The sequence below is a fragment of the Carcharhinus amblyrhynchos genome, chromosome 5, assembly GCF_965287045.1.
Source record: "Carcharhinus amblyrhynchos chromosome 5, sCarAmb.v2.hapA, whole genome shotgun sequence".
NCBI classification, from domain to species: domain Eukaryota; kingdom Metazoa; phylum Chordata; class Chondrichthyes; order Carcharhiniformes; family Carcharhinidae; genus Carcharhinus; species Carcharhinus amblyrhynchos.
The window spans coordinates 37,193,808-37,205,554 of record NC_137328.1 but is presented as its reverse complement, the minus strand read 5'-3'; the positions used below and the strand labels follow the sequence as shown (position 1 = coordinate 37,205,554).

Genomic DNA, 11,747 nt, shown 5'->3' with positions numbered 1-11,747 from the left:
ATATTGCACCCATTTAGGTACAACACAGTCCTGCATTGATCACCTCCCTTCTCATACTTGTCACCTTTTTTTGCTCTGCCTGAGGTTAGATTCCAGCCAGTACTATACTCTCTTCTATTACGTGGTCTTGAAACTTTATTAACCTCTCCTGAGCCCTCAGCTCCTTTAAGTAGTTGGAAGTCCTCATCAACTCCCTAAAACCAAATTCTTTGATCATACTTCTGGTCATCTGACCTAATTTCTCCAAATGTGTCTCAGGGTTGGTTACTATCTCTGTGCAATGCCTTGGGACATTAATTTATTGTTGGATGGAGCAATATTTAGAGACTGGCTACAGGTCCAGGGCCATTCAAGGGATGGGAGGGAAGACATGGGGTGGAGGGGATGCCTGGGGGCGGGGGGAAAACGCCTGGGAAAGGGGGGGAAGATGCTTGGGAAGGGGGAACATCTGGGGGGGGGGCGGGGGGAGTGCCTGGGAAGGGGGTCTTTGGATTGGGGGACGGGAGGATGTTTGGGGTGGGGGGTTAGGAGGATATTTGGAGAGGGGGGTTATGAGGATATTTGGGGTAGGGGACAGGGAGGATATTTGAGGTGGGGGAACACCTGGGAGGGATGCATTGGGGGCAGGTTGGATGTTTGGGATGGGGGGGTGGGGATGCAAGACCTCCAGAGAGAATGCAAGTGCTGGTTGTCCAAGGGGACAATATTTGGGTTTATGGGGGGGTTGAGTGTGACTGTGTGGGACTATTTGGATGGGGATTTATGTGAGTGGGGGGTGGGTGGGGGGGAAGGTGTTTGCGGGCGGGTGGGGTATGCGTGTGCGGGGAGGTGTGTGCGCGCGGGGGGAGGGGTGTTGTGCGCGCGCGGGGGGGAGGGGTGTTGTGCGCGCGCGGGGGGAGGGGTGTTGTGCGCGCGCGGGGGGGAGGGGTGTTGTGCGCGCGCGGGGGGGAGGGGTGTTGTGTGTCGGGGGGCGGAGGTGGGGGGGGGCACCCCGGGGGGTCGGAGCCGCTGGTTTGAAAGTTTGTTTCCTGTCATCAGCCGCCGCCTTTCCCCGGTGAGGACAGGATTCAGCGCCGCGCTCTCCGCACCAAAGCCGGGCTAAATATCCCCAAAATAGACCCGCTCGGCTCGGTGTCTTTAGCTGAATTGGCCGCTCTTTAATGGGCCAGTTGGCTTGTGGTTTATAAATAGCCGCAGGAAGGCGGCGCCGCGCCTCACTTTCTTTAAATGGCTAAAACTCTGGTGCCGGGGATGGGATTGGGACACTTTCCTAAAACAAGCTGCTGTCAGCCTGGCCCCCCCCTCCTTACCTCCTCTCTCTCTCTCTCTGACTGAAACCTATCCGGTCAACACACTGAGGACAGTGCTTTAGATTAAATCACTGGAGCAGCCTGAGGCGGGACCGGTAAGACACCGAAAAATATTGAGTTTTTAATCTAGATAATTTTTAAAAAGGCTAAAATTAATTCCTCAACTTGAGGAACTTGTGTGAGTGAAGTTGGAAATGAGCCAGTGCCTGCTCACTGCTGCCTGCCATGAAAGCTTTCTCTGCCCCACTCCAGGCCACATCTACTTACATCATCGGCAGCTCACTGAAGAAATGTCAATAAGGCTCAGAAAATCTTTCTGCCGCTTTTTTTAAGAAAAGACAATCGCAGCGGTTTTTATGTGGGAGAAAGACAAACTCTCAGAAGGGGAGAGCCCTGTTCAGGGACACTGCTCTCTGGGGTGAGAGAGGAGACAACATGAGGGTGAACTTAAGTCTAGGTGCTGAGTAAAGATGTTATCAGGTATCCGTTCTGAATTTAGCTGTATGTCAAACTGCCCGACCGTGATACTGAGTCAGAAAAGGGTTGAGTTCAGATTGCAGCACAGAGACTGCAGGATGGTAAGGGACCCTCCAGTGCAGTGCTGTACTTTCAGATGGGATATTAACGTTTCCCACCACTTCAAAAAGCTTTGTGGTCCCTTCTCAATATCCCGCCCAGTATATATCCCTCAACCAATTTCACTTAAACCATGACAGTGCTGTCTGTGAGCCCTTGATGTACCATGTTTCTGGGATTGTACTTCAGAAGTACGTTACTGTTCGTCCTATAAAGACGTTTTGAAATTGTTAAAGGCACTAGTAACTGTGGGTTCTTTCATGACCATTTGACCTCTTCGGAAGCACTCTTGGAACACAAGAGCAGACAAGTTTCCACAACTGTTGCTAAAATCACCCTTTAATTAGTCTAAAACGCACTCTGATGTCATTAATCTTCCATGTGTTACTGGTTTAATGTAATTATCACTAGAGAAGAATAAAGGACTGTGACCTTCACAAAGTCATGAAACTTGTGAATGAGCTCCAGACCTGTGATTATGGCCATTAAGGATGAGATCTGGGATTTTAATGACTGCATCTCAGTTTATTTTCACGTTTCTGGTAGGTTAATATTTTGACCTTGAAACACTGGCCCTACTGAACACTTTTCTAGTAGATTGGGAGCATCTTAATGTCATTCAAGAGAAAGTTAGCGTTCTCCTGTTTATTATTGATTGATCTCCCTGCTTCAGAAATCCTGACATTTATTTTCACTCTATCAAAGCAAAAACCAGGACCTCAAGGTTTATTTCAGGTGATTAGTGCTTTTGAAAGATCAGAATTCATGCAATTATTGTAGAATCAACAATCTCAATTCTTCCATATTTTAAGATACCCCCAAGGAACAATTTGAAATGAATAACTTCTTCTCATACGTCTAATGCTAGTTTATCCAATCACAGAATCAAACACTAATATTGAAAGATTATGACTGAAGTTAATAACCCACAAGTTATGAAGGTAATCCTAAACTCCCTGTTAATCCAAATATCCAGTGAATGGGTTTTACATAGAATAGATACAAAAATATATAACGTTGGATTTCTGGATCTGACCTAATAGTTAGCAATCAAACAATAGAAACTAAAGTTAGGTCATAGAAAGAGGCCATTCAATCATTGTGTCTGCATCGGCCACTCATTTTAATCCCAGTTTTCAACAGACATAGAGGATTAATTTAAAATACTGCAGATATCACAAAACAATTGAAATAACAGTTTATCAGACAACACAATCATATAACTTTATTTGAGGAATGGAGTTGAAGACTTTGAGTTTACATAAGCCCAATCTTAAGAGTTGCTCCCTGGTAATTCTGTCTATCCAAGTTTTTCTTTCCCATAGAGTTGATTTAATACAATGCTTGTATTTCACTATTTGCATCATGTTTGTCTTGTTGATCAACTTTGCAAATGTGGGTGAAATCACAGTCTGTGTCAACTATGACTTGCTTTCTGCCACTACATAATCAACAAGTCTATGATCCTTTGCAGGGCATAACTAATTTCCCAGCACTTTTATTTTGCTTTCATTCAATGTTCAGACTGATTTTTCCCATAAGTATTTAATAAGACTCATGGTCAACTACAGGGAAGTTTTCTGGACTGTAATAGATCCTTTGTACCCTTTGCTGATTCACTGACATGTTATTTCTATTTGTATCTATTATTTACTTGGGCCATGGGAGCCTGCTTCTGGGCTTGCAGTGTTACTGTTCCCTGATTAATAATGCGGAAGCAGGAAATGGCAAAAGAGTGAAATAAATACTTTGTGTCAGTCTTCTGGGTCAAAAACACAAATTGCAGTCCAAAAATACTAAAAGATCAAGAGGTAAAAGGGACAGAGAAAACAAATGCAGTAACTATCATTAGAGAAAAGGTACTAGGGAAACTAATGGAGCTAAACGCTGATAAGTCCCTGCACCTGATAGTTTGAATTCAAGGATATTAAAGGAAGTAGCTACAGAGATAGTGGATGCACTCATAGTAATCTTCCTAGAATCCTTAAATTCTGGGACAGTCTCAGAGGATTGGAAAATTCCCAATGTAACAGCCTGATTCAAAAAGGGAGGGAGACAAAAAATGAGAAACTGTAGGCCAGTTAGCTTAACATCTGTCACTGGGAAAATGTTAGAGTTCATTGTAAAGGATATAATAGCAGAATATTTAGAAATGCTTAACATAGTAAAGCAGAGTCAGCATAGCTTCATGAAAGGGACGTCATGCCTGGCAAATTCATTAGAACTTTTTGAGGTGAGTTCAAGCAGATGTAATACACTTGGATTTTGAAAAAGTGTTTGATAAGGTACTGCAGAAAAGGCTTCTTAATGAGATAAGAGCTTATAGTGTTGGGGGTAGTATTATTAGCACGGATTGAGGATTGGCAAATTAATAGAAGACAGAGTTTAGGTAAGAGGGGCATTTTCAGAAAGACAACCTGTAACTAGTGGAGCGCCATAAGGATCAGTGCTGGAGCCATGATTATTTACAATATATATTAACTTGGATGTGGAAATTAATTGTCAAGATAGTGGATGACACAAAAATAGGTGGAAAGACAAGTGGTGAAGATAAAACAAAGATTCTACAGAGGAATATAGGCAGATTAAGTGAATGGCAAAAAATTTGCAGATGGAATATAATGTAGGAAAATGTGAAGTTATGCACTTTGATGAGAAGAAAAAAGGAGTTGAATTTTTTTTTAAATTGAGAAAGCAGCAGCACAGAGGGATTTGGGAGTCCTTGTGCATAAATCACAAAAAGCTAGCCTGCAAGTTCAGCAGGTAATGGAGAGGGCAAATGAAATGTTTTGTCTTTATTTCAAAGGGAATGAAGTATAAAAATAGGGAGGCCTTGCTTAACTATACAAGGCACTAGTTAGACCACACCTAGAATACTGTGAACAGGAATTAAAGGAAAAATATCCAGACGTTAGAAGTCCAAGGAAGGTTCACAATGCTGATTTTGGTAATAGAAACATAGAAAAACTACAGCACAATACAGGCCCTTTGGCCCACAAAGTTGTACCGAACATGTCCCTACCTTAGAGATTACTAGGCTTACCTATAAACCTCTATCTTACTAAGTTCCATGTACTTATCTAAAAGTCTCTTAAAAGACCCAATCAAATCCGCCTCCACCACTGTTGCCAGCAGCCCATTCCACACACCCACCACTGAGTGAAAAACCTATCCCTGACATCTCCTGTGTTCCTACTCGCCAGCACCTTAAACCTGTGTTCTCTTGTGGCAACCATTTCAGCCCTGGTTATGGAGGGATTTTCTTACAAGGAGAAGTTGAATAGGTTAGACCTGTACTAATTGAAGTTTAGAAGAATGAGAGGTGACCTTGTTGCAATGTCTAGGATTCCTAAGGGGCTAGACAGGGTAGATGCTGTGAGGCTGTTCCCTCGTGGGAGAGTCTAGGACCAAAAGGCATAACCTCAGAGCAAGGGATTGTTCATTTAAAATAGAGATGAGGAGGAATTTCTCCTCTGAGGGTAGTGAATCTGTGGAATTCTTCACTGCAGAGGACTATAAAAGTTGAGGTATTAAGTCTGTTCAAAGCTGAGATAGACAGATTTTCAAACAGTAAGTGAATCAAGGGTTATGGGGATAAGGTGGGAAAGTGGAGTTGAGGATTATATCCGATCAGTCATAATCTCATTGAATGGTGAAGCAAACTCAATGGATTGAATGGCCTGCTTCTGTTCCTACACCCTATGGCCTTATTGTCTGATTGGGTGGTTAGTTCATAATTCTATTTGGTCTTGCCATCATGTAACAGTCTAGTTGGTAGGACCACCAGCAGGATGTATTTTCAGACTGATGGGCATTCTTGATCCTGCACCCAAGCACACACAACTAATCAAGGTATTAATTACTTTTTGTTAATCATAAACTGGTTACAGCAGTACAGGAGGCCATATTTGTGATGGCTTTTTGCACTCCCCCACCGTTTCCCTGTAGCTCTTCAATTTTTTTCTCTTCAGATAACTAACCAGTCTTGTTTTGAAGGCCTTGATTGAAGCTGCCTACATCACACTTGCAGAATGCGCATTCCACATCCTAAAATACCCATTCAAAAAAAAGTTTTTTTTAAAGAGCCATTGATTCATTTTCTTGTCAGCATAAATCTTTTGGTTCTTCATCCTTCTGTGCCAATTAGAACATTTTCTCTCCATTTACTCTGAAAAGGCCTTTCGTGACCTCTATCAAAGCTTCTCTTAATCTATTTTTTTCTCCATAGACAACAGATCCAACTTCTTCAACTAGCCATGTAACTTATTCCTGGAACCAATCTCTTCTGCACATTTTCTATAAAGCCTTCACATCTTTTCTAAAATGTGCCCAGAATTGAACTCACTACTCCAGTTGATCCAACCCAATGCTTTATGCAGGTTGATCATAATTTCCTTGTTTTTGTTTTGTCCTTATTTAGCAAATCCAGGAATCCATATACTTTAACTGTTTTCTCAAAGTACACTACACTACACCTTCAATGATTTGTATACATATATCCTGAGGTCTTTCCTGCTCCTGCACAACCTTTACAATTGTACCCTTTAGTTTATAAAGCTTCTCCACTTCTACTGAACTCAATTGCTTCACTTATCCCCATATTAAATTTCATCTGTCTGTGTCCTTTAGAAGTTCACCACTATCCTCCTCAATTCGCAATATTTCCAAGTTTGTATAATCCACAAATTTTGAAATTGTGCTCCATACACCCAAGTCTGGGTCATTATTATACATCAGGAGAAGCAGGGATCCTGACACTGATACTTGGGAACCCTACTATATACCTCCCTCCAGTTTGGAAAAACAACCATTCATCACTTCTCTACTTCCTGTCACACAGCCAATTTCATATTTGTGCTGCTGCTGTGCCTTTTATTCATTAGCTCAAACTTTAATGACAAGTCTGTTTTGTGGCACTTTAGCAAATACTTTCTGAAAGCTCATATACACCACATCAACCACATTGCCCTCATCAACCCTCTTTGTTACCTCATTAAAAATTTAAGCAAGTTGGTTAAGTATGATTTGCTTTAGCAAATCCATGCTGGCATGCAGGAACTATTCCACATTTGTGCAAGTGATTGTTAATGTTATCACAAATTATCATTTCTAAAAATTTCCTGATGACTGAGCTTTTGGGCAAAGCTTTTAAACATAGATGTAACATTTAGAACTTACCCTCGATCTACACTGGCTGAAGGGCCTTACACAGTATTCTTTCTTCATTGTGCTTTAGTGGCAGCTGCCCTGGACTGCGTCCCCTGAGTTTGTAGTCCTGGATATTGAGACGTACTAGTCTGCAACACCCCGTCAAGGTCAATTCTTTTCACTGGAAGATCAATCAGTTCTGGGCAGCCCAAAGAGCATCTTTCACCAAATTGGTGAAAGAAGATGGTGGATCCTGTCAGACGGTTTCCTGAGCAGATTGTCAGAGTCATCTGGTAGAAAGCCTCATCACCAGAATTTTTAAACAAGGACCAAGACCTAGTCTGGCTGGTGGTGAGAAGTGCCCTCCACATCAGCTCCTTCCTTCATGTCCATGCTATCTGCGCCATTGCACGCTGCTCTTGAAAGTGGCTGCAGGGATCTTCTAGCAACAGTTGATGTTTGTCTCGGTGTGCGTCCCTGGGAACAGCCTGTAAAGTGCAGAATCCTGTGTTGCAGAGCTGCTCGGGGTGAATCTCGACAAATGCCATTGTATCTCTCTCCAGACTTCCTGGCAAAGCCACATTCTATAAGGAGGTGTGCAACTGTCTCTTCCCCAACACCACCACCTCCTCCTCCTCTCTTCACAAACATACACACCCGTAGTCATTTCAAGAGCAGTATGAGGTGACGCAGATACCTTGGTCGTGTAGGAAGGATCTGATGGGGAGGGCCAGCCAGACTAGGTCTTGGTGCTTGTTTAAGGTGATGAGGTGTTCTGCCAGATGACTCTGGTAGTCTGCTCAGGGAATCATCCAACAGAATCCTTTTCCCTCAGTGCCTCAAGGACACTACTGATTGCCTTGTGGTCAAAGATCTTTATCTGAACAAATTTTTCCACGAGGGACAGGTGATACAGCATGGTCCAACTACTTGGAGCATTCCGCAGCAACAAGGCCAGACCCATCCTTCGCAACACCAGGGACAGGTCAAATCTCAGTACACGGTGACACTTGGTGTTTGCAGACTGAGTATCTATGCACAGCTTGATGCAGTCACTCACAAAGGTGGCTGTCAGGATGAAGGTGACGTTGGGTACGTTTTGTTCCCCCCCCCCCCCACTTGTCCAGAGATGTGTGCATGGTGTCCTTTTGGACAGAATCCAAATCCAGTAATGGCTCCTTTCTCATTAGACTAGAAACATACTGCTGTCAAAAATTCTCCTGAACATACTCTAGGGTTCCTGACCCTCTCTACACTTTCCACAATTACTACCTGAGACTCCATTATAAACTATTCTCTTAACTCCTGCACCTCTTGGTAATGTCCTTGTAAATTTGATCCTGTTTTTGTTTCCCACTAGCTGGTGGCCTGTAGAAAATACCCAGCATCATAATGATTTTTATCTGCAAATTATTAACAAAATACAATACCTAAATTCTGTACTGCATCAGCATCATAAAATCTCTCAGCAGAAGGAAACCATTCAGTCTGGTGGATCTGTGCTGACTTTTTGAAAGACCAGTCTTGCTTTCCACACCTTTGCGTTTTGTCTGTGATCTAGTAAATTCTTTATCATCAAGTACCTGTCTAACTGTCTATTCAAATGATTTATCAAATCAGCTTCTAGCAGCTTTTCAAGCAAAGCATTTAGGATGCTGATATACTCCTCAGAGGAAAAAGTGTCTCCTCATCTCTCCCCTCCTAGGTCTTTTGCCAATAATTTTGAATCTATGACTTCCAGTTATTGACCTGCTCACCAGAGGCAATAGGTTTTGATTGTGTGGAAAAAAAAATTCTGTTAGCTCACCTTTGAACCCTCTCTAATCCAAGGAGAACAGTCCTAACTTTCCCAGCCTCACCTCATAAACAAAGTCCCTTTTCCCTGGTAACATTGCAATAAATGTTTTTTGTATTTTTTTAAAGACCTTTACATCTTTCCTGAAGGATAGTGCCCAGAATTGTCGTTAATACATCAGCTGAGAGTGAAGTCCTAATTTTATCTTTTTACGTTTATATTCTGTTCTTCTATTTATAATCCCAAATAACCCAGATGCTTTTTTAAACAACTTATCAACTTGCAATGCTTCCGTTGAGAACTTGTGTGTCTGGGCACAGGGCCTCTCTTCTCATTTACGCTTTCAAAATTATGTCATATCAGTCCTCTTAAAATGCTTCAATTTGCATTTCTCTGTATTGAACTCTGACTGCTTTGCTTCTACCTATTTCACTATCCTGCCACTCATCACTATCCTCATCATTAGCCATTATTTTACCAAATTCATGTCATCTGCCAACTTTGCAATGCTGCACCTCGACCTAAAACCTTTCCTTAGAGAATATCATTGCAGACCACACTTCATTCTGGAAGCATTCATCCATCACCACCCTTGAGCCAATATCATATAGATAAGTATCTCCACTTGCCCCTTAATTTCATGAGTTTTCCATCTTCTTAAAAAATCTCTCGTGTCAGATGCCTTCTGAAAGAAGGTATATAACTACAGCACTGCCATAATCAACCTTTGGTACCTCATCAAAGAGTTCAATCAAATGAGTCAGATACAATTTTGAAAAACCTTTTGCTAGGTGATAAGCAGGTTAGCACCTACACCTTTTAACTCTGATGCCTGGACCATTGGAAGGTTGAAGGAGTGAAATTATCCAATGAGCAAGTTGGACCAGGTCCTTCCATTAATACAGATGAAGAGTTAAAGGGGGTAGAGATGGAATTGGTGGTAGGAAATGCTCATCAGCATCCCACATGCTGGGGACTTCTCATCAAAGAGTTCAATCAAGGCATCCAACGCAAGAGATTTTTTAAGAAGATGGGAATTCTCAATAATCTACCTTGGATGCTGGAGGATCAGAGTAGCTGATGCATTAAAGGGAAAGGCCTTAAATCAGTTGCTGAATCTGGGTCCAAGGAACCTCTGTAAACACTGATGAACTAATCTTGTTAATATGTATTGAGAATTTCTAAAATTGGCACAAACAGACTGGTAACATCCTAAATTTGCCCCATGACATGTTCTCCTTGGCAAATGTTTAAGTCAAAATGCATCTTGTTCATTTGCTTTGAGATTGCAGTATGTCTGGTGGCAGAATTCATGGCCAAGTGCATTTGAACCAACTAATCAATCGACTGCCTGAAATATGCCTACTGAGTAACAGCTTATGACATTTTGGGCATTTCAACATGGACAAGTGTGTTCCAAGTCAATATAAAGCAACCAAATAATATCTCATTAGGTGACTGTTTTGTAACCCAGGATAGAGTGGACCCTATCCATTGCAAAAAATTGTAACTGGTTCCAAGTCTTTGTAGATTACGTAACCAATTTCTTTAGCTTGTCCTTAGAGTTCAATTAATCGATTTGAATTGTACAGGAAGACACATGCATACGTTGTTATATTTCCCAGCTACGTGAATTTTTAAAGCTATTCTGCATGGCCCTACAATAATGGTCAAAATTTTACACTCCCGCTATGGCAGGTTCTGAGGTGGGTGGGGTGTTAAAATTGAAAGGATGGGAATCCCCCCGGGGACCTGCCTGTCCAAACCTAGACGCAATTTCATGCTTGAGTGGACAGGTCCATGGGCAGGAAACCCACCCATTCCCGTATTAAGGTTTCGCCTAGCCTCAGTTTTTAGAGTGGTGGGGAACTGACATTTCCACTTTTTCCCATCTCGGACAGGAAGGAGGGACTCTGAAGGCCCTCTGAATCCTCTCCTCCACTCCCCCGCATCAGGGGGCCTCAGGACAGTCCCAGCCAGAGCATTACAGTACCACTTCTGGTCATTGCAGTGCTTTGCCTGGCCAGGTTGAAGTACCGTTGGCAAATCTGACTGGCTGAAAACTCTCATGGGTCAGACTTCCTTCCAAGGGTGAATGGAAGTCCCACCACTGCCAGTCAACACTCATGTGAGCCTTAAATGGCAGTAGGAGTTTGAGAGTCGGCAGTTACATGTTAGGCGCCAACTCTTGGGATGGCAAGTACTGACCACTTGCCATCCTTAAAATTCTACTCCATGCATTATATATCACTGATACATTTTTTTACAATTGTCACTAGTCTAACTGATCAGTAGTTATGATACAAGGGCAATGGTACCTTCCCACTAAATGAAACCTTGCTGATCGGTCATATTGTCCACCATTTGCCCTGCTCAGACCGCTGAAGTAGTGATGTGGCTCTTATCATTAATCAACTCACTAATCCAGGACCGTCCTTGAATGTAAGATAACTCACTACCTTCTTCAACCTCTTCCCCTCCTTTTCTTCCATCTTCTTTTCCAAAAAGCACAGAGCTCATGGATCTTTTTCACACCAAGACTGAGACCATTTGAGTTGCCATTTCCCTTCCTTCCCCCCCTAGCAAACACACTTCAGGAATCTTAGTGAATGGACAGTTTTACTTAAAAAAAAAGTTAGTAAAGTGTGTAACATTTACAAATGTGAAATATACTGCCTGATAAGGTGATGTATGCAGCAGATTTATTAGACTCAATTCAAATTTCCTTTTAAAGATTTATATTGAATAAGTACCCGAAGAAGAAAACCAGTGCAATGATTCAAGGCAGAAGTAGGTGAGGGAGACTAACTGGGTTATTCTTTGAAAAAGCCAATGTAGATGTGATGGGCTGAATGGTCTCCTTTCATGCTGTACCATTCAATGATCGCCCAATTTCCCCTGATGATCGATCTCCGGAC

The 11,747-nt window shown here is 42.3% G+C and overlaps 1 protein-coding gene across 2 annotated transcripts in view; it reads left to right on the top strand.

Moving 5' to 3' along the window:
* Positions 1-1,318: 1,318 nt before the first annotated feature.
* tmod1 (tropomodulin 1) overlaps positions 1,319-11,747 on the top strand; it is a 78,601-nt gene continuing 68,172 nt past the window's right edge. For both annotated transcript variants that reach the window (XM_080188654.1, XM_080188656.1), the window contains exon 1: positions 1,319-1,405. The gene's annotated coding sequence lies outside the window, so the exon portion shown is untranslated. The remainder of the gene's footprint in view (positions 1,406-11,747) is intronic.